A 26,026-nucleotide genomic window follows, 5' to 3' on the forward strand; every position below is an offset into this window, starting at 1 on the left:
TGGGTGCAAGACAGAGGTAATGTAAACACTGTGGAAAGGGCGGCTGAATTAGCCGAAGAGTACGCAACCCGTAGAAAGTTGAACGCCGAGGAGGGAAACTGGGACGGTCGAAATGGACCGCGGAAACCATTTCCGTTCAAAAAGGGTGCGCAAACTAGACGATCAGAGCCTGTAGACATGGCGGAAAAGCCCGCAGAAAAGAGCGAGGAGAAACTTAACGGAGAAACCACACAAAAAGAACAGAAAAGAAAATTCGAATCTGTTAGACCAATTCGCTGTTACAAATGCCACAAACTGGGACATATAGCTGTAAACTGCGAGAAGCCTAGCGTAGTTTTTTCCTACGTGGAGGAAAAAGATGAGAATATGGAACTTTTAAGTCCATATCTCCACGACCTGCAAGTTAATGGAAAACCATGCCGAGTGCTAAGAGACAGTGCCGCCACGCTGGACATTGTCCATCCGTCCTACGTGATGGTAGATGACTTCACCGGAGAAGTAGCATGGATAAAACAGGTTGTAGAAGAACACAGCGTGTGTCTGCCCATGGCCAAAGTCAAAATCAGTGGACCATTCGGGGAGCTAGAGACTGAGGCTGCAGTTTCCAAAATTTTGTCACTGCAGTATCCCTACATCTTTTCGAATCGCTCGAATCAGTTACTGCGTGACAGAGGGCTCAAACTGGGAGAGGGCATAGTACAGGCATTGACCCGAGGCCAAGCTCGTAAGATCGCGGCGCTTTCGGCTGAAAATGCTCAAGCTCCTCCAGCTGAAGCAGAAAAGGGGATAGCTTCAATACCCGAATCCGAGCTAGGCCCGAGGGACAAAAGAACAGTTGAGGAGAGCCTGCCAGTTGACCAGCTCAATGAGAGCGTAACACTAGAGTGTCAGAGTTCTAGCCTGCAGGAAGAGCAAGCAGACGCGCTCACAAGCGAGACAGGGTCGTTGTTATCACCGGCCTCAAAGAACTTTGATCAACTCTTATGCGTGGATAGAGAGTCACTGGCAGCTGAGCAAAAGAATGATGAGAGCTTAGCTAAATTACGGGACACAGCTAAAGAAGGCATTGCTAGGCGCAACGTAACGATACATGAGAAAGGAGGATTGTTGTATCGGCATTACAGAGATCGAAAGGGTAGGATTTTAGATCAGTTAGTCATACCTACTAAGTATAGGGAGGACCTTTTGAGTCTTTGTCATGGAAATGGGTGGTCCGGCCACCTAGGCATAAACAAATCAAAGGAAAGATTGCTTATGGAATACTACTGGCCTGGCTGTTTCAAAGATGTAGAAAACTTTGTAAGATCATGCGACGCCTGCCAGCGTTCTGGTAAACCAGGAGAGACTTGGAAAGCTCCACTGAAGGTAGTGCCCTTAATAACAGAGCCTTTCAGACGGCTTGTAATAGACACGGTAGGGCCTCTTCCAAAAACAAAATCAGGCTACAGGTACTTGTTTACCATGCTGTGTCCGGCTACCAAGTTTCCAGAAGCAATCCCTTTGAAAGAGCTCAGCTCCACTGAAGTAGTAGACGCGCTTTTGACAGTGTTTGCACGAGTTGGGTTTCCAGCCGAAATTCAGGCAGATCAAGGGTCAGTATTCACGAGCGCACTGACTTCCACATTCTTGCAAAAGTGCGGGGTAAAGTTAATTCACAGTTCTGTCTATCACCCTCAGTCAAACAGTGTAGAGAGGTGGCATTCGGTGCTTAAGCGAGTTTTGCGTGCGCTCTGTTACGAGCACAAGGAGGACTGGGAGAACTGTCTGCCGGCAACTTTGTTTGCTTTGCGAACGGTTCCACATGAGGCGACAGGGTTCTCACCAGCAGAACTAGTGTATGAGAGGACACTCCGTTCTCCACTGAGAATGTTAAGAGAGATGTGGGAAGAAAGAGGGGAGATTCCGACAGTGGTTGAATACGTGCTAAATTTACTGGAACGGCTAAGCGCAACCCAAGAACTAGTCGGAAAGAACATGGCAATAGCTCAAAAGAACGCCAAAGTCTATTACGACAAGAATGCGAGGCTTCGTACGTTTGAAGCCGGCTTAACGATGAAAGCGGAAAAGTGTAGGTTCGGTTGTTCACAGGTTACTTATCTGGGCCATGTTGTCGGTCAGGACATGAGACGGCCGGCTGAGCTGAAACTAGCTACGATTGGAGAATTTTCTCAGCCGCGCCCGAAAACGGACCTTCGTTCATTTTTGGGACTTGTGGGGTGCTATCAACGGCACATTCCGAATTACTCGCAATTGGCAAGTCCATTAACAGACGCCCTCCGAAAGGGAGCACCGAGTAACGTACACTGGGATAAGGACAAGGAGAACGCTTTCCAAAGTTTGAAAACGCTATTGGTTTCTCGCCCTGTGCTTCGCGCGCCAGACTACACAAAGGAATTCATAGTTCAATGCGACGCAAGCGACAGAGGTATGGGCGTGGTACTTAGTCAGGTCGGCGACGATAACGAGGAGCATCCTATCCTCTACGCCAGCCGTAAACTAAATGTAAGAGAGGAAGCCTACAGCGCTTCAGAGAAGGAATGCGCTTGTTTGGTTTGGGCCACCCAGAAGTTGTCGTGTTACTTGTACGGAGCGAAGTTCATCTTCGAGACCGACCACTGTCCTCTGACGTGGCTCAATCAAATGTCACACAAAAACGGCCGCTTGCTCCGATGGAGCCTCACTCTCCAAGAGTACAACTTCTCCGTTAGATATAAGAAGGGAAAGTTGCATAGCAATGCGGATGGTTTGAGCAGGCTAATTTGAATTCTGCGTTTGAGGGTCCCGCCTAAATTTTAGGGTTACTAGTGTTAATTTTATTAAGCGAAGAAGATCCCCTCTCATTTAGCAGGATTCCCTCCATGATTGCTGAATTTGTCAGCAGGAATTAGCTTCAGAAATTGGCATAGTGAAATGCAGCATTTTTTTTTTTGTTTCTGCACTTATGTTGTTGTTGTTTTTTTTGAAGCCTAGCGAGTCTAGAGTGAGAGCCAATGCACGTCATCTCGGCGCAGAGCCGTGTTGTGGGGTTCATTTTGCAGTTGCCTGTCCTTGTTGGATGTTTTGGGGCGGTGACATCAATGCACAAGTGGTCGCTGCGAGCCAAGACATCAATCCCCCCCTGACCAGCAGCCGTTCTCTTCCTGCCTAGCGGTTGTCAGCGCTAGACAGTCGAGACTTTTGGGGCCATGGAGGCGCTGTAAAGAACGGCGGGTTGCACAACAAGATTGTCACCTTGCCACCCGATTACGACAAGGGGTGCAAGACGCGCACCTCCCGCTCTCCACCTCTCCGTGCTGCAGCTGCGAGGCGTTCAAAGAAGCGACCTTTGCGCTGGAACCCGCCGCCTTCCTCCAGCCCCTTCGACATGGTGACGGGACGAATTCGGTGTGTGGACAATGATTCTAGAGTTCCCCAATGCGGAGCTGATTTGACACGCCTGAAGAAGCTACCGCGGGAACGTCTTGTTTTTGTGCTTCTCACGGTTTGGAGTGGCTCGGAACAATGAGCGACGCGCGATCGACAACGTCGATTTTCCGGAACGGCACCACCTTCAACGCCGTCGCTTGGGCTTCGGAATGTGTGTGCCTTTGTGTCTGTAAACTGGTCTTCAGAGCAGCTGCGAGTTGGTGGTGTGTAAACGAACAGCCGCCGCGTCGTAGGACCAGCGGATCGAGTGTATAAAAACTGTGGTTGTGCGATTGTTGGACGCACTTCTCTTGAGCAGTCATGTTAGACTGGTTCACTTCTCTCATGCAGTCCTGTTGGACTAATACTCTTTTTCTCAAGCAGTCATGTTAGACTGAGTTAATTTCTGTAAATAAACCCCTTTTTCCTCGTTCTCGATGAGAAGCAGTTCTTCACTTCATCAACGATCTCAGCGTAAATAAGTTGGACGACGGCATGGGCCAGCTACCTTCGAATTCATGCCGTACTCCAATCTTGGCAAAGGACCACGGACGAAGGGATTGAGCCCCCAATCCTGACACTGTTCTCGCACGACGACGTCCGGCGAAAACGCGTTACACATCTCACCCCAGTCGGGAGCGACACTCTCTCCCGGTGGGGTCGGCAGATCCTGTTTTCGAGCGGCGTGTCGCTGCTTTTATAATCCCCGAGGCCCATTGTCACTCAAACGGCCCAATACAAAGTCAGCACACGACGGTCGTCCGAGGGGTCCAACCAGCGACCGCGCTGGCCACCCGGTTCAAAGTTCGCGCGCGCGGTGACCTCCAGGCAAGGGAGGTGCGGCGCCGGGCCGTCTGGCACACGCGGACACGTCTAAACACGCTGCTCGCCGAGGCTTCTCCCGCACGACGGCGCAGCATCTTGTCTTGTGAAGGGAGAATTATGGCGCTCGCAGGATAGATTCCGCCTCTTGCAGATTCGGAATCCGGGCTTGTGGTAATGGCACAACAGGGGTTATCTTCATGCCAACACTTCGTCCGTTTGTCAAGCACACCGCCGATGGGCTTTAAAAAAAGAGGGTTAAGTTAAGCACATAAAACTTAACGTAAACACCGTGGACCTTCCACTTGGCCTCATAGGAGCTACGTACACACCATCCATGAAGTCGGGCATCTACGTGGTTACAGCATGGTTCACAAGTCATTGGCGACATTGCCGGAGAGCACTGTGAATGTGTGGCCGGATGAGTGTTTTATGCCTGTCGCATTCCCCGAACTCTTAGTTGTTGCATGGAACAACAGATATACACGTTCTAGCTTGCAAATTTGATATTCATCTCGTGCTGTTTCGCCAAACTGCTGTGTTGCATGCTTGTGGTTTACGAAGCCGTATCCCAAATTTCGCATGCGCTATATGTACGCGGTAGGTTATGCAGTTTGTTTTTGCGAGCGCTAAGGCCTCAAAGCTTACGCCAACCTATTTTATTATATTTTATATTAGCTTAAATATGGGCAGCGCGTGCGTCCGCAGGCCAGTACGCTCCCGCTCACTCGCGAATACTCATCAAGGCAGATAGTTTGACGAATTGGTTCGAAGACATGTTGGAAGAGAGCGCAACACAACTGACATGTACGGAAAAGAAGAAGACGAGCGCAGACTCACAAATGACATGACGTACATAGACTGGCCGCATCTGTTTGCGCTGTTCTTCACAAATCGCTTAATCGTACTCGCATCTACTCAGGGTCACTCAGTGACGAGCGCGAAGGAAAACTGCATTCTTTATATTTAAAAGCCTCAATGGGCCCTGCCAGCACGTCGCTGGCCTTCTGTTCAGCGTTGCAGAACTGGCAGGAGATGACAAAGGAATAGAAGTCGCCTGCATAAGCCACAGATCCTAGAATGCACTGTTAGCTGCCACGGCGTGCCGTCCGGGTTCGACCGCTTCACCGCTGCCGTCCACAAACTTCTCCACATCAACCTTCGCGGGCGGAAATCTGAAGAAATTACTATTTCCATTTTCATAATAATAGCTCGTGCAGCCGAAAGCGACTCAGTTGGCCGGCATGTCACGCCCGAGCAGCGCAGTTTGCTTTCCAACCACGGAGACGGCGCTCACGAAGCGCCGCCCGCGGCCGGTTTTTGCGCATGCGCAGTCGTACTTCTGCAAGTGGTCAATTGTTCCGCATGCTCGGGTTAAACTCCAGGTCACAAGGCGGCGCCAACAACCCTTCTATGTCTGCAGCACCTTGTTGCATTGCGCGCTGCGTTTTCTTATTCGCAATTACGCAAAACTACTCCCCCCTCCTCGAGAATAGTTCTGCAAAAACAACAACAACAAAAAATACGAACGAAGAAGGATCGAGGAACACATCGGCTGAATCGAAGCGGCGCATTCTCACGCTATGGCTGAACGCAGCTATACAGGACCGTCTCCACTGTCGCTACTGCCCCCGGCTACGGCTCATCGTCCCCATTGTAGTGGTACGCGAACACAGCAGCTTGGAAAGCTGCGACATCAGACGCTCAAAGGCCGACGACAGGGCAGTCTGTGGGCAGGGGACCTCGGATCGTGCCCCTGCCCCTCCTCTGCATCAAAAAGAAGAAGAAAAAAGAAAGAAAGTCGCGCAGGAACGTCGGGCGTCTGACGAAAAAGGTAGTAGCTCTTGGGGGGTGACACAGGCAGGAGCTAACAGCCTGTTTATGCACAGATTGCATACGCCCTACAGACCGGCACATGCGCCGCAAGACCTTTCTTTACGTGACTAGCGTTTTTTTTCTTTTCTTTCTTAAAGGGACCCTGAAACGATTTTGGCGATTTTCTACAAACGTACTGAGTCGTTAGAGTAGGTTCTTCTGATCATTAATTGATGCATCTAAGTGCTCTGCGTAAAGCGTGTAATTTATTATAAGGTTTTAAAAATACCCATCGCTGCCGATCGCAGCGCACTGCTCGGCGGAATTTTAAGCCGCCCCTACCCATATGATGCAAATAACCCATATTACGTCACATGGGCGAGCTATCTGATTGGCTGCCCAGGGCGAGTGGTCGATAATTTTTCCAACTTTATGGTGAACAAATGATGCTGGTAATAGTTGGAATGTTAGTTACTGTGTTTTTGTAAAAAGAAAATAACTTAAAGAGAATACACAAGAATAGTTTTTTGGTACACTTCAGCACTTCCGGCACACAGCAAGTGTCGTCTGCTTGTGTTACAACGTACTCCATTTTGACGAGAGCTCCGCGGTCAGAGTCGGTCTCAGTCTTTTCGCGAGCACTATGATTCGACTTTGTTGCCTTGTGGACTGCAAACCTAGCGACCTGCAAACCGCGAGTCCAGTATTAGGGCAAACGCAAGCGCAAGGGGACAGGGTTTGGCCGCTTGACTGAGCCGGGATGAGCCACGAGATGAGCAGAAGGGCAAATGTGAACGGTCTGCACGGTGCAGCCACCTGGTGGCACAGAGCTCAACCATACACAGTAGCAGCAACGAAGTGTATTCTTTGCTGCTGGTGTGTATTTTTCGCAGGAGTGTAATCATCAACACGTTGATTTATAAATGTTTAAAATGCTTTACACTTGGTTAGAGCAATATTAGCGCTTTGTTTGACTGGTTAAGCGCTGCGCCAGCAAGTGTCTGGACCGTGCAGACCGATCAGGCTGCTCACGTACGTCTACGCTAAAGTTCCTTCATCAGCTTGAGTTTATGCCTCCAGTCATTTGCCGAAATGACCAGCTTGCCTGTTTTTAGCGGAGTACCGGACACGTTCGGCGCTACGACAGAATGCTCGCAACGCACGCTGCTTCGATAGCTCTCGGTCGACGGCCAAGCGGCTAGCGGAGAGGTCTCGCGCGGGAGGGGGCGTGCTCCTAAACAACCGGAAGTGAGCGATGTGACGTCGCATCGTGACGCTGAACCAGTGAAGGCGGAGCTTAGCGCCGCTCTCTCGGCGAGTGAGTTGAGGAGGAAAAGCATAGCTAGGGAGGAGGGTAACTTCTAATCGCTTGCAGCTCCATTAATACGTAACGCTTCACTTAAATTGTGGTGCGAATGTTCTACTTAAGCTGTACCCTACGCGCCTACAAAATTTGTCCGAACCGTTTCAGGGGCCCTTTAAGAGCGCGCAAAATGTGACAACTGCGTTTGATCGCACTTGCCCCGCAAAAACACATATGCTGCAGGCGAGAGAAACAAGTGCGACGCTCTGCACGTCTGCGCCCTTGCACTCTTTAAACGATAGCCTTTGGATAGACAATGCAGCAGCGTTGACCGAAATAACGCTAAAGTACAACCGACTGAAACCGGATTTTGCAGGGCTGTCTCGGAGTGACTCAAATAAATGCCACCTTGACAACGTCCGAACAGCGATTTCTACGGGACCGCACCCCTGGCAGGGCTGGCTGCATGACGCCTTCGCACAACACGAATGAGGCCCGAGTGCCGTTACCGATGCTTCTTCGTTTCATGATCTCGTATTTCCTTCCGCCCTAATATACAATGCGCAAATGGAAAACAGTTTTTCCCAATGCAAAAGCAGCGACGCAATCGCTGGCGGAGTAGTGTCACCTACACGTTTTGTGCTGTTCCGGGCGGTGTCGGTTGGAGTTGATATTCGCAGATGCGAGCGACGATCTCCTTTCGAGAAGATAAATTTTTACTCCATGACAAGAAAAAAGAAAAGGGCCATATAGCTGCCTCTAGTCTAAAAACGCTATCAGGAAGAGCGGAAGAAGCACGCAGTTGATGTTCGCCTCGATGTCAGTGAGGGAAAACTTGAAGATATTATGGATGTGGCGAAGTCACATTACAGTGGGCAAGCCAGTGACGCTGATTGGAATGGGGTTAACTGTTTATTAACATAGAAAAGGGAAGCGATAGAAAGGAAAGTATTTACACGGACATCACTACGAGTAACATGTTAGAATTTTGGTCTTCTTTCTCAGCCGAATTTCCACCTAATCCCCTCCAACGGCCCCGCACGCACCTAAAAGCACCCCCAGCAACCCCCTCGCCCCATCGTTCGTCCAATCACACTGCGGTGCGCGCAGTGTGCACACAACGGGGCTCCAAGGTGACACTATCGGGAGTTCCAATACGTCCAGGCCGTTGCCACGAATCCTTTGCAGTGCAAGGAGTCCCCTTTTGTCTCACAACCTCACAAAAGACACACTTCCCCGAAGAAAGCACTTCCACGCTCTGTTGGGGCATCCGGACAGTTTGCGAATGTCTCGGCATGGTGCGGTTCAGCGACGAAGGGCTGACTTCAAGGCCAGGACACTGCTTCCGGGAACCGACTGGCGGAAGCCCGACACACAGTCACCCCGCCTACGCGCTCTTCGTTGACTGCGGGTCCCCCACCTCCGATGGCTATAAATCGCCGCCGTCTTGGTGTCGAACCACGCGTCTCTTTTGACCGCCCCGCGCGACCCTTGCATGCAGCCGTCCGCACAAACAACGCCGAACTCCACTCCTCCCCACCAAGAATGTCCCGGGGATACTTGCTGTCAGCGTGACATTTCACACACACACCACCCGCAAACACCACACAACACAACACAAGATCCCTTGCCATTCATGAAGGAAGGGCACAAATCTGCTCTCAGGTCCACCATGCATCCGCGATAAAATCAACAAAGATAGCTTCGCTGTTGACCTTGAGTTCTGTCGACCGAAGCACCCGCGAACACTGGAAATGGGCACGTGCATGCTAACCCGCCCGCAGACATCCACACAGGCTCATGTGCACAAAAGCTCAGCGGAGCCACATTGGCCGCGCGATTTCTGTATCAGGTGTTAGTCACCCTAACCGTTATCAAATTCGTAAGTTTGCAGCGCAAATGACCAGCGCAACAACTTCGGGTTGGTGGACCCAGAGCCCGCCTGAAATGCTTGCGGATTGTGGTCCGCAGCCACCTTTATTCTCGCTCCAAATACCCAGGTGCGAATCCTCCCACGGCCGCAAACAGCTCTCTCTCTATGATTAAGCACTCTGCCTGTGCTACCGCCAACCTTTTACTGAGCAATGCGGCCGGTGTTTGTTTTATCTTTACAAGCTGCGGTAGGCCGCTCCTTACCGGTACCTCGGAGGCGTCGTCTGTCAACAGCAAATCACGACCGTGACCATGGGTCGCATTCTTTACTGCACAAAGTGCACTTTCTGCCTGTTCATTCTGATGGAGTGCTCTGGGTAACCCACGGTGGAACAAGTCAGAGAGAGGGCACACCCATTTAAGTTAGTCAGGAACATGATCGCGGTAATTGGTTACAAGGCCGAGCCCCATTCTCAGAACCCTCTTTGTTTCCGGGGCTTGAAACCTTGACATTGCGTTCCTAAGCCATTGCTTCGTTTCTTCCTCAGACAAGGATTCCTCACTCGGTGTGTCGTGCACGAGTTCTAAATCTCCTGTCCTTTCGAATTCGGGCAACACCAATTGCTCCTGAATTTGGCCATTAATTTTCATTTCTTGAAAAGGCAATCTATCCTGCACATTCCTTCCTTGCGTACCTCAACTGCTTGCGTACAAACTTCATGCAGCGAATCGTCCTCTTGTTCTGCCCTGAAGCTAGCCACATGCGTTACATCATCTGAACCTACAGCTTCATTTCCAGCTAGTCCCGCCGGAGCATATCCCCACGCGTCTGTCTCCTTCATGGAGTGGCTTATCCGAACGCTCTCGGGTCCAGCCCACGCGTCTGCTTTCCTCATATGTCTCGGCTAGCTCGGCAATTTCGCTAGCGACAAGCCAGTCCTTGACTTCATTCTGCATTACGTATGTCCTTACTTCTTCTGATTATATCTGTTTCAACCTATCGGCGATAACCAAATCTTTTAGATCCTTCAAGGTTGTGACATCCCTACTCTTTAGGTAGTATGAGAACAAAGTATCTAACCTGGTCGCTACCTGATGCCACGGATCACCCTGTTCTTTGTTTACAGATAGGAAAAAGCGCCGATACTCATTAGGAGTCATTTTAAGTTCCTTTAGAATTCTTTCTTTCGGTTCGGGATACGGCATTACGCTACCGTCCGACTCGCTTGCAACAAATGCTCTCATCTTCTCATTGAGAAACGGCAGCAATATCACTCCACGAATATCCTCAGGGATTTGCAACGTTTCAAAGAGTGTCCACGCTTTTAAACCATGCGGGCACTGTGGGATCTGCCTCTGGCATTGGAGCAAGAACTGCCTTCAATTCTTTCGCATACTCCCGCAGCTTGAGACCCGAACACTGCCTCTGCCCGCGCTGTGCATCCGCCAGCGGCTGTACCTGCATTTGAGCGAGTTTAATTTTTTCTAGCATTAGTCTGAGCTTCTCAAGCTCAAACACTTCTTTTGTGAGCAATTGCTCACCTGTTCGAATGGGTACATTTTCCCCTTCTTGACCAGACCCTGCGTCAGCCATGTCGCTCTCCGCCATCGTGAGATGTCCTAGAATCTTCCCTTTAACTCGAGAATATCACTAAAGCGCTAGCCCGAAATGGTGGACCAAGAGACAACAGACAAGTGCCCTACCTTGACCACTCCTGTCTCCGCCACCTCGACTGCCTCTCCGGGGTGTTGTTGGCCGTCCTGGGTGCTCCTGACAGCTCTCTGTCGCAGCAACCGCTGATAGTTGTCCGGTGCGAAACTAATCTGCAAACTTCCAGCTCTTTTTCCAGGCTGCTCACTGCTCTCGAACTCCACGTCGCCACCGTCGCTATGCCGCCCTCGACATCACCTGCGCTACCGCGGTTCACCCCGTCAGCCTTGCCGACTCGAACTCCGCGGCGCTGCGTCGCTGTGGAAGCGTTGACGTCATCTGCGCTCCTGCGGTTCACCCTGTCAGTCTTGCTGACTCGAACTCCGCTGCGCTACGTCGCTATTCCACCTGTGGCATCTCCGGCATTACTGTGGTGTGCGTCTCCGAGATTCCTGCAGCTCCGCTCAGCAACAATGAGCCTGCTGCAGACTGTCCAGCTTGCAGCCTTGCTCGTAGCTTCCAGCGCCGTCCTTCCGACGCTGATGTCGTGTCCTTTCTTGGGGCTTCCAAATGCTCCCCCGCCTGCTTGCTCTCCTCCCAAGCAACCAACACGTCACTTGCCTTCAGTAGAAAGACGTCGCGATTCTGTCGACTGCGCCAGTTGATGTTCGCCTCGATGTCAGTGAGGGAAAACTTGAAGATATTATGGATGTCGCGAAGTCACATTACAGTGGGCAAGCCAGTGACGCTGATTGGAATGGGTTTAACTGTTTATTAACATAGAATAGGCAAGCGATAGAAAGGAAAGTATTTACACGGACATCACTACGAGTAACATGTTAGAATTTTGGTCTTCTTTCTCAGTCGAATCTCCACCGAATCCTCTCCAACGGCCCCGCACGCACCTAAAAGCACCCCCAGCAACCCCCTCGCCCCATCGTTCGTCCAATCACACTGCGGTGCGCGCAGTGTGCACACAAAGAGGCTCCAAGGTGACACTATCGGGTGTTCCAATACGTCCAGGCCGTTGCCACGAATCCTTTGCAGTGCAACGAGTCCCCTTTTGTCTCACAACCTCACAAAAGACACACTTCCCCGAAGAAAGCACTTCCACGCTCTGTTGGGGCATCTGGACAGTTTGCGAATGTCTCGGCATAGTGCGGTTCAGCGACGAGGGGGTGACTTCAAAGCCAGGGCACTGCTTCCGCGAACAGATTGGCGGAAGCCCGACACACAGTCACCCCGCCTACGCGCTCTTCGTTGACTGTGGGTCCCCCACCTCCGATGGCTATAAATCGCCGCCGTCTTGGTGTCGAACCACGCGTCTCTTTTGACCGCCCCGCGCGACCCTTGCATGCAGCCGTCCGCACAAACAACGCCGAACTCCACTCACGCCTACAGTTTTTCTTCCAGCTTCTTCGTGACAACTTTAACATAGACACATCGAACTACATCTCCTTTTCCAAATCTCGAAATACGCGTCAAAACCATCCAAATAATGTCTTTAAATCGAAATAAGACCTTTAAACATTTTTTCCCCACTAGCTATACGAGAATGGAACCAATTGCACCCATATATCACAAATACCAAATCATTTTCTAAATTCAATCGTACAACTGTAGTAGTCCTACCCACACGCTATGCCACTCGACCCCCCCCCCCCCCCGCCTCCTCCTTTCAGAAACAACGTTCATTACCGCCTCGGGAAACTATTATTAGTGGGCTTGTCACGGTGCAGCATTTTTCGATTCGGCGAAGCACCGACCAACGGGCGCTAAAAGGTCGTGGAAATAGGGACCGGCGTGCAAGACGGTTATTGTCGGCCACTCGGGCAAGCGGCCAAAAGAAGTCGAAGGCAGGTTTAGAGATTACTGTCTTTTTGTGGTCGGCGCGACCATGACACCCCGACAACTTTTTGTAGGAACCGCTGTGTATTCTCTGCCCCGCACGTGCATTGAGAAGCTTACTAAGAAAGCAGGGGTGCAAATACTCCGAAATATGTGGTGTGTCTGTGCAATCCTGTGTCCACGAAGTGCTGACAGTGAATGTGTGCCGACAGCGCCGTATGGTCGGCAGCCGTAGTTCCTCCTTTGTTTGTGAATAAACAACAGAGGCCCGCCACAGACTCGAGGGTGTGCGTGTGTGGTGCAATACAAGTGCGCGACTTCTAAAAGCAGGGGGGAATCGTCCGTTCCTTCGCCCCTAATTAAGAGGGGTGCGGCCTAGACCTTGGGAGGAGCCGGGATACATTTGGGTGAACTTGGCTGAATCGTCACCAATATCTGCCGTTCCCCAACACAGGGAACTAGGGAAATGAGAAGTTATTTAAACGCAGGTTTTAGACCGAGCTAAGCAGTCTAGAAGCTAAGCCTACAATCTGCTGAGAAGCGTCAAGGAGCTAGTGCCGTCGAGTATCGCCTGGGCCGCCTACCGCGTCTGAACTGCGAGTTGACGTAAGAGACGACAAACCAACGTCTGCGACGAAGCTCACGGTAGTTCCCCTCAAGTTAGCTCAACCTGCTCGAGGGAGGTCGTCAGAACTAGACTCCCGGGAAAATCGAGTCCAGCAATCGCATCCACCGTCACAAGATCGGCTTGCCGGCGTCCTTCGGGAAAGCTCTGCCGTCGACTCCACGCTTTATGAACTTGCTGCTGCTGCTGCTGCCCGGCCACGTGTACGCCATCATTTGTTTTCTTTCGAACTCTGTTGACCACCGTTAAGTGTGTTTTGTGTAGCGTTAATTTATATATTTACTGTTAACAGTTCGTTTTATTTCTTTTGTTTTCATCATTGATCTAGATTAAGTGCATGTGTGTTAGTGTTGTGTTCCTTTTAATCTTTGTGCAATTCATTGTCAGTCGATAAATATTCTTTTTCTGACTTTTTCCCGACTTTGACTCCTTCGCCTGAGTACAGAAAGACCAAGCGGCGTGCATACCCCGCCGACGACTTCGCGCCGACAGTGAACGGGTGACAAGCCGTGACAGGGCTGCACAAATGTATGAAACATGCACTGTCTACGTTTACGTAACCCCTTCTTTCTTTCTACATTCACTATACTTTTATTGATTGCATATTTGGCTATTTGTAGCCATTTCCAATTTTTTTTTCCTTATCAAAACTGTAGGTCTTCTGCAGATCCATACAGGTAGCGGGTATACAACATCACAGATATCTAATTAGACACAAGTTCCCAGAAAAACAACAGAGACGACGTGAGGAAGACCGGAACGCTTTTTCAATAGCAAGTACATCAATAGTACGTTACCTACGTTGTTACAGTTCGCGTACACGAGAAAACCACATCATTAGAAACCGCATGCTACACATGAGAAAAGAGATGTACAAAAAAAATTAAAAAAAATAAACACAGTACAACACTACAAGATATTTTCTGCGCTTTTACAAGTAGCTATACAGGCTCCATTAGCTGCTCCACAAACGAACAAAAGCGATCTAGATTTGGGGTATTTACAGCTTCGCTTGGTAGCGCGCTCCAAGCGTTCAAAGTGCGAGCGAAATGGGAATATGTAAACGTATTTGAATGCGCACTGAATGGCCGGATGCATTTACCGTGGTTTGTCCTACTAGAGCGACTGCCAGGCGGATGAATATCGTCGTATTTACTTATTTTTTTTTGTGACCGTAAAAGAGAAGATAAACTTCACAGAAGCGACGTGACGCTGGTTAGACAGAGTTGTAAGGTGCGCTTCATTGCGCATGTCCGTTGCGCTATTGTACAAATAATATTTTGAATAGATCAACCTCAGAGCGCTATTCTGCAATCTTTCAAGTTTGTCGCGAAGGTGCTTTTGATGAGGGTCCTACACTGTACTTCCGTATACTAGAATAGGTCTGACCAGGATTTTATAGCCAGTTAGTTTAACGGCTGGAACTGCTCTGTTCAATTTTCTGCGCAGAATCCCTAGTTGTTTAAACGCCTTCGCGCATGTAATGTGATTATCCCATTTTATGTTTGTATGTGAGTTTGTTTATGGAGTATGTGACACCCAAGTATATTACTTTGTAAACTTGTGTAGCAGTCAAGCCTTTAGGGTTGCACGCAAATGATTAAGATCGTTTTTTTCTTGGTTGGAGTGATGAACGCTGTTTTAGACATTTATTTCCAGTTCATGAATTTACTTTTTGTATTGCCCTCCTGCAATGCTCTCGGTTGAGAGCAGCAGTATTTAAAATAAATAAATACAAATAAATCCCTTACTTGGCCATTCCCCCATAGCAATTATGCGCCACATTTAGAAGGAAACCAACGAACCGACCGCTTGTAGGATCGGGATTTTGTGCTGGGCGACCTTTGTGAATTTCGCAGCAGGCCTGAAAAGAGCCTCGTACGAAAAAAGAAATCGCATAAAGCTGTCCTAGTTAAATTCAGGCACGCTTTCTCGGTGGAGAAGGACGGACTAGACTGGCTTCAACCATCAGAGGGCGAAGGCGTCACGTATCCGCGACGCGTTCCGAGGAAGGTGCAACCCGCCATCCACTACAGGAGCGACACGCAGGAGAACCACAGGCAACAAAGACGAAGAGTACCGGGCCCCAGTCTTGCGGCGCCCAGTCGCCTTGATTCGCGCCGAAGATTTCGAACCTGGTTAAAATAACGCCCGCACCATCCAGGAAGCGCTACCGACGATAACCGAGCGTGTCCGCAGCGCCTCACCCGCGTGGACGCCAGCGAGACGCGCGTCTTTATCCTTCCCCGTGGGCCGCGGATGCAGGAAACTGGACGGTCCGGCCGGCCGGCCCATCTGGGGACGGGCAGGCCGACCGCAAGAGGGGCAGCCGCGTGTGCTGCTCCCGATTCGGGCTGAGGAGGTCGCCGTCCGAGAAGGGAGGGCGAGAGAGAGAGAAGGGGGAGGAGAGCCAACGACCGTTCAAGTGGGCGAACCAGTTTCCGCGCGGGTCCGGCCGGCCAGAGAGAGGCATTTAAATGACCACGGAGCGGACCTTATCAGCTGGTCGCGCCATCAGCCGAACGCTGCAGAGCGGACGAACGCCCGCAGGCAGCGCCACGGCAGCGTCTACCGGACTTCGCCCCTTTTTGGCTGCGAAATGAGCCGACGGAAGCGCCGGGATCAAGCTGTCGCACTCCCGAGGCAACTGACGCGCGTTTCCGAAGACGGGGGGCACCCTCGTCCATCCGGCGAGGGCAAGGCGACGCCTGGACGCGTTGCTGTGCAAGTGCAATAGACAGGGCTCTTCAATTATAGCAGATGATGCGCGCAAATCATACTAGCTGCGGTGGCTGTGCGCACATTGCTTAGGTACGGCGGACTATGTAAACACTCGGCTAAGGCTATCCTAACGAGACTACAGCGCGACTGGATAAATCGAAGCTGAACGCGTCTCTCTGCCTGACGGTGAACGCAATAGCTACGGACAGAGCCGGCTATCGCACGAGCTCACCGAAGGTACACCTTATCGCACTCTTATCGTGTAGTATAGCAGAAGCACGCCGTGCAACTGTTTCCATCAAAAGTAGGGGCATAACAAGGCCATGACAAGGCCTTCGGCGACGGTGCTAATCAAGCGAGACGAGTGCGGCGGTAGTAGCGATGGTAATGGGGGACTAATTACGGAAGTGCAACGATAAAAGTCGGCCTTTGCAGCAGCGATAACAACTGGCCCGGATTGAGGTGCGTTCGCTTATCGCCCGCGAATTCTAACCCCCAAGATGGCACACCAGCCACGGATAAAAAAAAAAGCGTAATCGAAGCTGGGCGCACACCACATTACGCGGGTTCGTATGGGCGGCTCATCAGTGCCAAGGTGCGACATGCTGTTACGACTTGCACCGCTGCACCACGATTACGACTTTGTGGTCCCGTAGCGCTCGTCACCCGTTTCGTGACAGAGCGTTGGTAGCGAAGACTCCGAGCCTGGCGTCGATGAGAATAACAAAAGGGACTTTATACATTATATACAGGTTATCATACAGGACATGAACGGGTCGGCACTGGGGCCGAGAGCTCACACGAACGCGACTGTTCCCGCACGACGGCGTCCGGCGAAAACGCGTGACACATCTCACCCCAGTCGGGAGCGACACTGTCTCCCGCTGGGTCGGCGGATCCTGTTTTTCAGGCAGCGCGTCGCTGCTTTTATAATCCCCGAGGAACCATTGTCACTCAAACGGCCCAATACAAAGTCAGCACACGACGGTCGTCCGAGGGGTCCAACCAGCGACCGCGCTGGCCACCCGGTTCAAAGTTCGCGCGCGCGGTGACCTCCAGGCAAAGGGAGGTGCGGCGCCGGGCTGTCTGGCACACGCTGACACGTCCGAACACGCTGCTCGCCGAGGCTTCTCCCGCAGGACACCGCTGCCTGACGGCTCAGCATCTTGCCTTTTCAAGGGAGAATTTGGGCGCTCGCAGGATAAATTCTGCATCTTGCAGATTCGGAATCCGGGCTTGTGGTAATGGCACAACAGCATCCCCGCCCTCAGATAAGGCGCCGGGAAGACGAGCTGCCTCCACGTGGCTCGGATGCCAGGCGCGCACGTTCGTCAGGCTCGTCCAAGTTCACGTCCAGTGTCGGGACGCCAGGTAACTTCACGTGCCCAGGTCCGACTCGCCAGGACAGGAGCTCTGCTCACCACGTTGTCGCCAAGGTACCTCGACCAGCTCCGCTCGGGTCGTTCCTAAGACCTTGCTTCTCGCCACTGGTCCCGGTTGGTCGTTCTGCAGCTTGCAAAACCGACCGGCAAAAGGCAACACCCAACACGATCAAGTGCCCTCTGTCTCCCGTCAAACACCAGACAAGGCCATAATCCAAATCAACCTAACTAAATTGCTATCCCCCTTTTTCTCCCGCTGCAACAAGAGGCAGGTGTACGATCTAGTACACAAGGCTGAAACAACCAGTTTTCAAATTAACAACTCAACAAAATAGAAACAATTATTAATCAGCAATAATAATTACAAATGGAATGGTCCCCTTGAAATCACTTGGACCGAAAACATACTTCTGAGGAAGCAAATGAGGTCATTCATTTTTCCCGGCGATATTTTCGCGGAATCCGAAGCTGCTTATATTTGCGACCCTGCTTATCCGTGTAGCGGCGGTACAATAAGCCAGATTCCTTGCCAAATGAAACCCTCCTTTTTTTCACTCCCCGTTTGACGCTCTTCCTCAGATCGGCTAGTGAACAATCTTCCTGTTGCTCGCGAATCCGAGTTTCCCTTTCAACTGCAGCCTGCTCCTGCCAGCTGGCGGAAACCGGAGCGAGTGTGGAGCCCGCGTCGCCTAATTGCGGCGTCGCGTCTCTATCGCGGCTAGCACTGCACGCGTCACTCCCACTCACCTCCAGGACCCGCTCGCCTAGGCCAGCCTCCGAGCTCTGCCTCTCCCGTGACTGCTCGCCACTCAAGTTACCCTGATCGGTCCCTGTACCGCACCGCTGTTCGCTCACCGACGCTAAGTCAAGTTCCCTCGACAGCGGGCGCGCTTTGGATCGCGTGGGGGCCATGTACGCCACGTCGGCAAAGAATGATTTGCCGTGATCCCTCAGCAGCTGCTCCGAGCTATTTGAGAAGAGGTAGGAAAATTGCTCCGGGAGGGCGGCTGACACCGCGGCTTCGGTGTTAAGTTTCCCAAACTCTCCTTCAATGATAACCGTTGCGATCGGTAAACAGACACTCTCCTTCTCGGCCACTTGCCGTATCCTAACGCACTCTCCCGTAAAATCACTCGAGGAGACGAAAGACGGGTGAACAACGTCCATAGTTGCTGCAGAGTCCCGCAGTGCTCGGCACTTCTTGCCGTTTACCTTAATTTCCTGCACATAGGGCTCCAATAGACGTATGTTCTTGTGAGTTTCCTGTATCGTTGCAAAAGCAATTCTCTCTGGGCAGCTTGCAGCGATGTGCCCTTGCTTTTTGCAATTGTAGCAGGTTAACGGTTTCCGTTTTTCAAAAGAACGCGTCATTTCGTTTCGCTGTTTCGGACCATCGTCATCATTCTGAGATGCATTCTGTCCTTCCCTTACAGTTTCTTTGGTAAGGGATTCGTCGTCCCGAAACTCGCGACGCGTGATTTGCTTCCGTTCGTCGGGCTTCCCGGAAAACCAATCTCTCCTATCAGCTTTTTCTACGCGCACTGCCTTGCTGTGCAAGCTGCGGCGGGTGTAATACTCTTCCGCTAACTCTGCTGCCTTGTTTAGCTTAACCTCCTTTAGCCTATCTTGCAGCCAGAGCCGGACATCCTCATCAATGCAACGGTAGAACTGCTCCAACGCGATGCATTCGACAATTTTGTCGCGGTCGTCGTAAACCTCTTCGCCCTTCAGCCATTCCACCATGTCGGCTTTTAGACGAAACGCGAAGTCAACATTCGACTCCTTGCCCTTTTTTGCATACCGGAACCTCTGCCGGAAAGCTTCGGGCGACAATTTGTACTTCCGCAGTAGCGCTTCCTTCACATCACTGTAGCTCTCAAACGCCTCTTTCGATAAGCAAGTTATTACGTCTGATGCCTCCCCAGGAAGCAAGGCTAACAGATTCTGTGCCCAGAGGGATCGCTCAATGCTATTCCGTTCGCACACGTGCTCAAACTTCACGAGGTATTTGGCCATATCCTCTCCGACGACAAAGGGTGGAAGTTGATCGCGTATTCTTGGAACATTAGAAATGAGACTAGGCGCCAGCGAGTTATTTCGGGTCTCCAACTCTTTCATTTTAAGCTCATGCTCACGTCGCTCCCTCTCCTCTTCGCGACGTTCCTGTTCTCTCCTTTCCTGCTCGCAACGTTCCTTCTCCTCCCTTTCCCGACGTTCATTGATACCCGCCAAGGCCTCTGCGGCTTCCTCAGCCGTTACGTCCCCAGTCCTCATGACCTCAAGGATCGCATTCTTTCTTTTGGTTGAGCCCAACTCAATGCCCAACTCCTCACAAATTTCGAGAAGTTCCTTCACCTTGTACTTCTCCATCGTTCACACTGTCCTCCTGCTGTTTACCCTTTTTGAATATACCTGCCGTACGCTACTATAACACTACTAGTAAGACATATGCAAGTATTTCACACACTGCCCTGTTTTACCCCCTCAGCATCCCCTGGTTTTCAAAACACTCTTACTAGGCTTGAAACACACAAGGTTATCACAATGCAACACCAAATCCTTCCCTAAGCTACTATAACCTGTGTCAGAGAAAGTCTGGTGATTGAGGTAAACTTCAGGCACTCACCGCGCCGAGGTAGCTGATGCCGGTCAATCCCGTAGCTGCCATCCAGTGTTACGACTTGCACCGCTGCACCACGATTACGACTTTGTGGTCCCGTAGCGCTCGTCACCCGTTTCGTGACAGAGCGTTGGTAGCGAAGACTCCGAGCCTGGCGTCGATGAGAATAACAAAAGGGACTTTATACATTATATACAGGTTATCATACAGGACATGAACGGGTCGGCACTGGGGCCGAGAGCTCACACAAACGCGACTGTTCCCGCACGACGGCGTCCGGCGAAAACGCGTGACACATCTCACCCCAGTCGGGAGCGACACTGTCTCCCGCTGGGTCGGCGGATCCTGTTTTTCAGGCAGCGCGTCGCTGCTTTTATAATCCCCGAGGAACCATTGTCACTCAAACGGCCCAATACAAAGTCAGCACACGACGGTCGTCCGAGGGGTCCAACCAGCGACCGCGCTGGCCACCCGGTTCAAAGTTCGCGCGCGCGGTGACTTCCAGGCAAAGGGAGGTGCGGCGCCGGGCTGTCTGGCACACGCTGACACGTCCGAACACGCTGCTCGCCGAGGCTTCTCCCGCAGGACACCGCTGCCTGACGGCTCAGCATCTTGCCTTTTCAAGGGAGAATTTGGGCGCTCGCAGGATAAATTCTGCATCTTGCAGATTCGGAATCCGGGCTTGTGGTAATGGCACAACAATGCGTAGGTTCGCAGTGGGACGCCGTCCCTCACTGACCTGTTGGGCCGAATGATTGTCTAGGGTAATTGTAAGGACGCAATGAAGTGGAAACGACGAAGGCTGACGATGAACCAGCTGTTCGCGGACGACGAGATCGTTTCTCTCTGCTGTCGTGTATTTAACGAGTGAACTGAAGAGAAAATTATTTCAGCCGTAACGGTAAATTACGAACACGATTACGCGGCTGTCGAAAATTTACACCAGCAGTTAAGCAGAATATAGTAACTAGCTTTGTGTTTGTGTGGTTGAGCTTCGCGCCACCAATCTGGCCGCTCAGGTTTACGCCCCCGCTAAACCGGCAAACCGCCCGCGCTTGCCGAAATACCGGACGCACTAAAATTCGCTACTGCCGGGCGCACTGGGATACGCTGTCGGTATTCTGAAGTTCTTTGCCTCAGCTTCTGCCTCCCGACACTCAAGCAGAATGTGGTGGGCGGCGAGCCTTTCACCACATCTACCATAGGTAGCATATCATCTACCAAATATAAGGGTTTATCAACCAGTCAGCAAGTAATTGCGTGTGCCGTACGTATGCCGCATTGTGAGACGGCAAAAGAGGACATCACTTCGACGTGATTTCTGTTGACGGCCACGTGCCCAAGTGCGGCTTAATTAGATGGAGCTTGTTAGAAATATTGGCGCATCACAAGCGTTGCCACAAGCTCGTTTTTTTTTTTCAAGGATGAAAGGCTTCAAATCTATCGCGGGGACTATATTCCGTTCCATAACATAGCAGTCAACCCTGTGGAAGCTACGCAAGAAGTTCGGTCAAGAAAAGTTACCATTCCGCGCGTTCCGTCTATGCTTCGCTGCGCGCCAAGCAGCGTTCGCTCGCGCCAGCATGTATGTGACGGTCCTCGCGACGGGTTGAAAATTAAAAAAAAGAAAGGAGCATCAAAAACAAAAAGGTTCTAAAACAACGCATTAGCAGCCGTATACCACAGTCTGTGTTTGTTTCTAAAGGTTAAAACTTCTTTCATGCGATTACTGATCCTCTATAAAAGACAGTTGCGCACAAGTGCGGTCAAAAACCATCGCACTGTATCCCAGCGCGAACGAAGCCACTGCAAGAAGTCCATCTAGCCTCCACAGTGTTCACAGCTATGTATGGAACGGAGTATATCTATGGAGTAACTACAACCTTTCGTTGCTACGGGTGTGGCGATTTACTCAAGCATGCTACCCTCGATGCCTTGAAATAACTGTTTCTCCATCTTTCTAACTAATTTGCTGTTTCTCTTCAGGAACCACTTAATTCACGACGTCTACGCGAGGAAAATGTGTATGGGGTGAAACGAACGAACCGACCGAGCGCCTCACAACGTGCTGTCTAAATCACCGTACGCCGATTGCAATACCCGTCGCGCCATCTGCGTGGAAGGCGAGAAACGAAACCGGAGCGACCGCGGCCTCGGCGAATGGAGGGCAGGTTTTCTAACAATCTCGGAGGCCTATACTTAGCAGCCACTTTTTTTTTTCTTTTCTCGATGGCATGGGTAAGAAGGAACGCTCGTCTACAAAGTTCTGGGGACACGTTAAGGATCTGTTCAACAACACTACGGCGGCTTTAGAACATTATTTACAATGTCGCTCTACTTGTTTCGTTCTCGACCGAAAGGTTGCAAAGAATCGTAAGGAACGCCGTAATAAGCAGATAAACAGATCAACAGACTGTGTATCAATAACCACGTCGTATCATGAAAAAAGATCCAGAAGGGCGTTTGTTTTCTTTCCGCGAGTTTCAACATCTCCAACATGTCTTTTATCATGCCTAACAAAAATGCTTCACCTTCTGATCAGGTTTGGACGTTTTAAAGTGAAGTAACATAATTCCGCGACAGCCGCAATAGAGCTCGCTTAGTTATCCAGAATGATGTAACTAGACGTATGTTGTACTAGCTAGTGCATTTTCCATGTGAGATGATTAAGAAGAAACGGCGGCATCAAAAATTAAGCAAGCCTACTGCAGTTAAAACTGGCATAAAGAAGGCAAGGACATCAGTGCACCAGTGAAATGTGGCATCTAAGAATGTTTTGTAAAAATAGGCGAGTCGACGAAACATTCGTGAAAAGGCCACGGGACACACAATATCTGTAGCATCAACTAGCTTTACAAAATAAATGTAACAAACGAGCATGGAAGTTCTTAACACTTGCTGCTGCATTAGTCTTTCTCTTCCTCTCTGTGTATGTCTGTGTGTTACAACTGCTTTAGCATAGCAAAATAAAAGCTCACAGTACAGCTGCAAAGTTCAAAGGAACACAAGGCTACACTTATTTCAAGAAATCACCACAAAGGAAAAACTAAAGTTCAATTTAATGTTGACAGCAACGTGATGAGGAATGATACGGATGAACTGAAGCTTCGTTGCTGATGCGTCATGTAAAAACTTGCCCTTATGCACATGAATGGAATGAATTCCCACTTACATGAGCTGTACACCACGTCCGTTTAAACTGCCAGTATCTTGATGTTGGCTACGGTTAATAAGTTTGTGCAAAGCCATTAGAAAAGTCCACACTCTGGTTCTGCTATCAGTTCCACATGTCGCAATCTGTTGATCACAGAAACACCAGAATGTAATGCGTTTGTTACCAAAAGACAAAGCAGTCAGAAAGCACATACAGATGTTTACACAAAAAGGAAACTTTAAACAGAAGCAAGACCTATGTGAATACAGTGCCGACAAATGCTGTTAAGTATAATTCTGCTTCATCATAAACGTTCAAGCCAAAAGGTGCACAAAGAACACACTTAATGGCTAAAGAAAACCTGCAGTGGACACACACAGCCGTAAGATAACGAAGGATAAACCAACCTGATAAGTGCTATTCAGATCAGCGTCTCAGGTGATATGGACACAATGGCAATACTGAATGCTCAGCTTTCTGCAGGTCTTGCAGGTAAAAGGAAGAGTGATCACAACTAATATGTAACAATTCTCTTTGTTGCCTTCACAATCAGCAGCACGCAATTTCTATCCCCAAAAGATATATGTGTGGGGATTGTCCACGAGTGCAACGGAGCCTTCACGCTTTCAAGTAGACATCCCACAGCAGTGATGATACAAAGGATAGAAAGCCTGCAGCCTAAAGACAAGAGAAGCAAAAATGCCATTTAGTGTCTATAGATTGAGAAAGAAAGCTAAAGAGACATTATAAAACTGTTAACTCAGACTATTAGTTAATAGAACTATAGAGGAATGAAGACAGAACACTGAATAGCATTCGCCTACTGGTTCTAACAGAAACCTTTGCGTACGTAGCTTCCCGTGTTGAAAGTGAGTGCACCAAAGTGGTTCAGCAACAAGCCAAATGTATTCCCAGAACAACCAACAATTGGCGGAAGAACTACCAGGGAAAGCATTTGCAGGGGACACACCGTTCATACGTCCCAGGAAAGGGCTCATAAGCTGACAAAGAGAAAGCTTGTTAAAACTCCCTGTGGTCAAAACATTATCCCTGAGAAGCTTAGTTCTAGAAGCCACACAAAATGAGGAAGCTTCTGTGTACTCCACAGGCCTCTAATTAGCACAACACACACTTATCTGATATACGCGGCTAGGAAAATGCATTTGTGCACTGCTGATATCCCCTTCAGTTGCGGCTTACACACATAAACGTGTTTTGTTTTCACTGGTTCTATCCACTAACGGCAAGAAGAAAACCTCTGACCTTAAAGCTGCAGGTGAAGTGAACCCTCGGCATACCCAACGTGGCCTTAATTAGGTTCAGCTCACTGACTAAGTATGCAGGAAGACTGTGCCAAAGCACTGCCGTGTTTGACGTGAGGTTTCACATGCCTCATTCTGTTGGCAATGGCGAAAGAATGCAAGGCAAATACCGTCCTGAAAGAAAACGCCCGATAATTATCAAGCTGGCTCATTTCAATTCAAAGGACAACATTCTGGCCTGTGGGCGGAAACTAAAGGCAACTAACTTCACTATACGTGAAGATTTCGGTCCTGCTACTCGCATCGCACATTCTAAATTGTTACGTTTCATACGACCACAAAAATGTGCGTTCTAACTACACGTAGACAAGTTGCTCGTCAACAATAAGCGCTATCACTACGACCCTACTTCTGACAGCGCGATTGAGGCTACGAGACCATTCATAAAGGCGCATGGAAACAGCGCATCCCAAATAACAAGACACGAAAACGTGCAATGACGGGCAACGAAGCTTATCACTTCAACCTCATCCCACAATCGTCCCTCATCTTTACCTATCCTTAACATAGCCTTCACTAACATTCGCAGTTTGCAACCCAAACAAGAACAACTTCGCAGCTTGACTCACGACATCGATGCCGACATCATGGTACTAACTGAAACATGCCTAAACGGAGACATAAGAGATAGCGAAATTTTCCCTCCGAATTCCGGCTATGCTCTGTATCGCCACGATCGGAGCAACCAGAGAGGAGGGGGTGTTTTATTAGCTATCAGAAACACCTTCTCATCTTCCCTGATCAGTTGGGATGATAATCTCGAACTATTGTGGACTTGCGCTTACAATGGTGCTGGAAAGACAAATTTTGGTGTGTGCTATAGGCCGCCGGACAGCCATCCGTCATTCTGCGATTCACTCCGTAAAGCACTAACCGACATCACTGACAAATTCCCTAATGCACCTATCCACCTCTTTGGCGATTTCAATTACCCTAACATTAACTGGCCTCTGCTTTCTGTAACCAACAGGTCACCGTTATCCGAAGCTAAACAATTTATTGACCTTATTCTAGACTTCAACCTACATCAGGTGATATCATGTCCTACAACAAGGGATAACACCATTGACCTTATGCTCACATCTTGCCCTGATAGCTTAAAGAGCGTTGCCACACTACCCGGTCTTAGCTATCACAACATCATCCATATCTGCATGACAATAGTGCTTAAGAAAAAGTCACCCACAACAAAAATAATAAAAGATTACAAAAAAGCGGACTTTGATGCCATAAATAACGAACTCCATAAATTTTTTTAATGATTTTCAGCAATCTTATCAAGAACTGTCGATAGCAACTGGGAACCTTATAAGAATGTATTGCTCAACTTGGAAGCTAGATACATAACAGTTCTCGTGAAATCTGACTCTAACAATGAATGGTTTAATAAACGACTGAAAGCTCTCCTTACTAAAAAGAAAAGGCTTTACTGAAAAGCTAAACTTACAAATAACTCAAAAACATAGGGAAAATACGAACTGTGCGC

General features: G+C 49.9%; 1 protein-coding gene across 4 annotated transcripts in view; it reads right to left on the reverse strand.

The window, feature by feature from the left end:
- LOC135896089 (A-kinase anchor protein 1, mitochondrial-like) overlaps nucleotides 1–26,026 on the reverse strand; it is a 130,512-nt gene that overhangs the window by 86,091 nt on the left and 18,395 nt on the right. For 2 of the 4 annotated variants that reach the window (XM_065424421.1, XM_065424425.1), the window contains exon 2: nucleotides 23,237–23,361. The exons of the other annotated variants lie outside the window; for them this stretch is intronic. The gene's annotated coding sequence lies outside the window, so the exon portion shown is untranslated. The remainder of the gene's footprint in view (nucleotides 1–23,236; nucleotides 23,362–26,026) is intronic. 4 annotated transcript variants of the gene reach the window in all.

Source organism: Dermacentor albipictus, chromosome 2, assembly GCF_038994185.2.
Source record: "Dermacentor albipictus isolate Rhodes 1998 colony chromosome 2, USDA_Dalb.pri_finalv2, whole genome shotgun sequence".
In the NCBI taxonomy this organism is placed as follows: Eukaryota; Metazoa; Arthropoda; class Arachnida; order Ixodida; family Ixodidae; genus Dermacentor; species Dermacentor albipictus.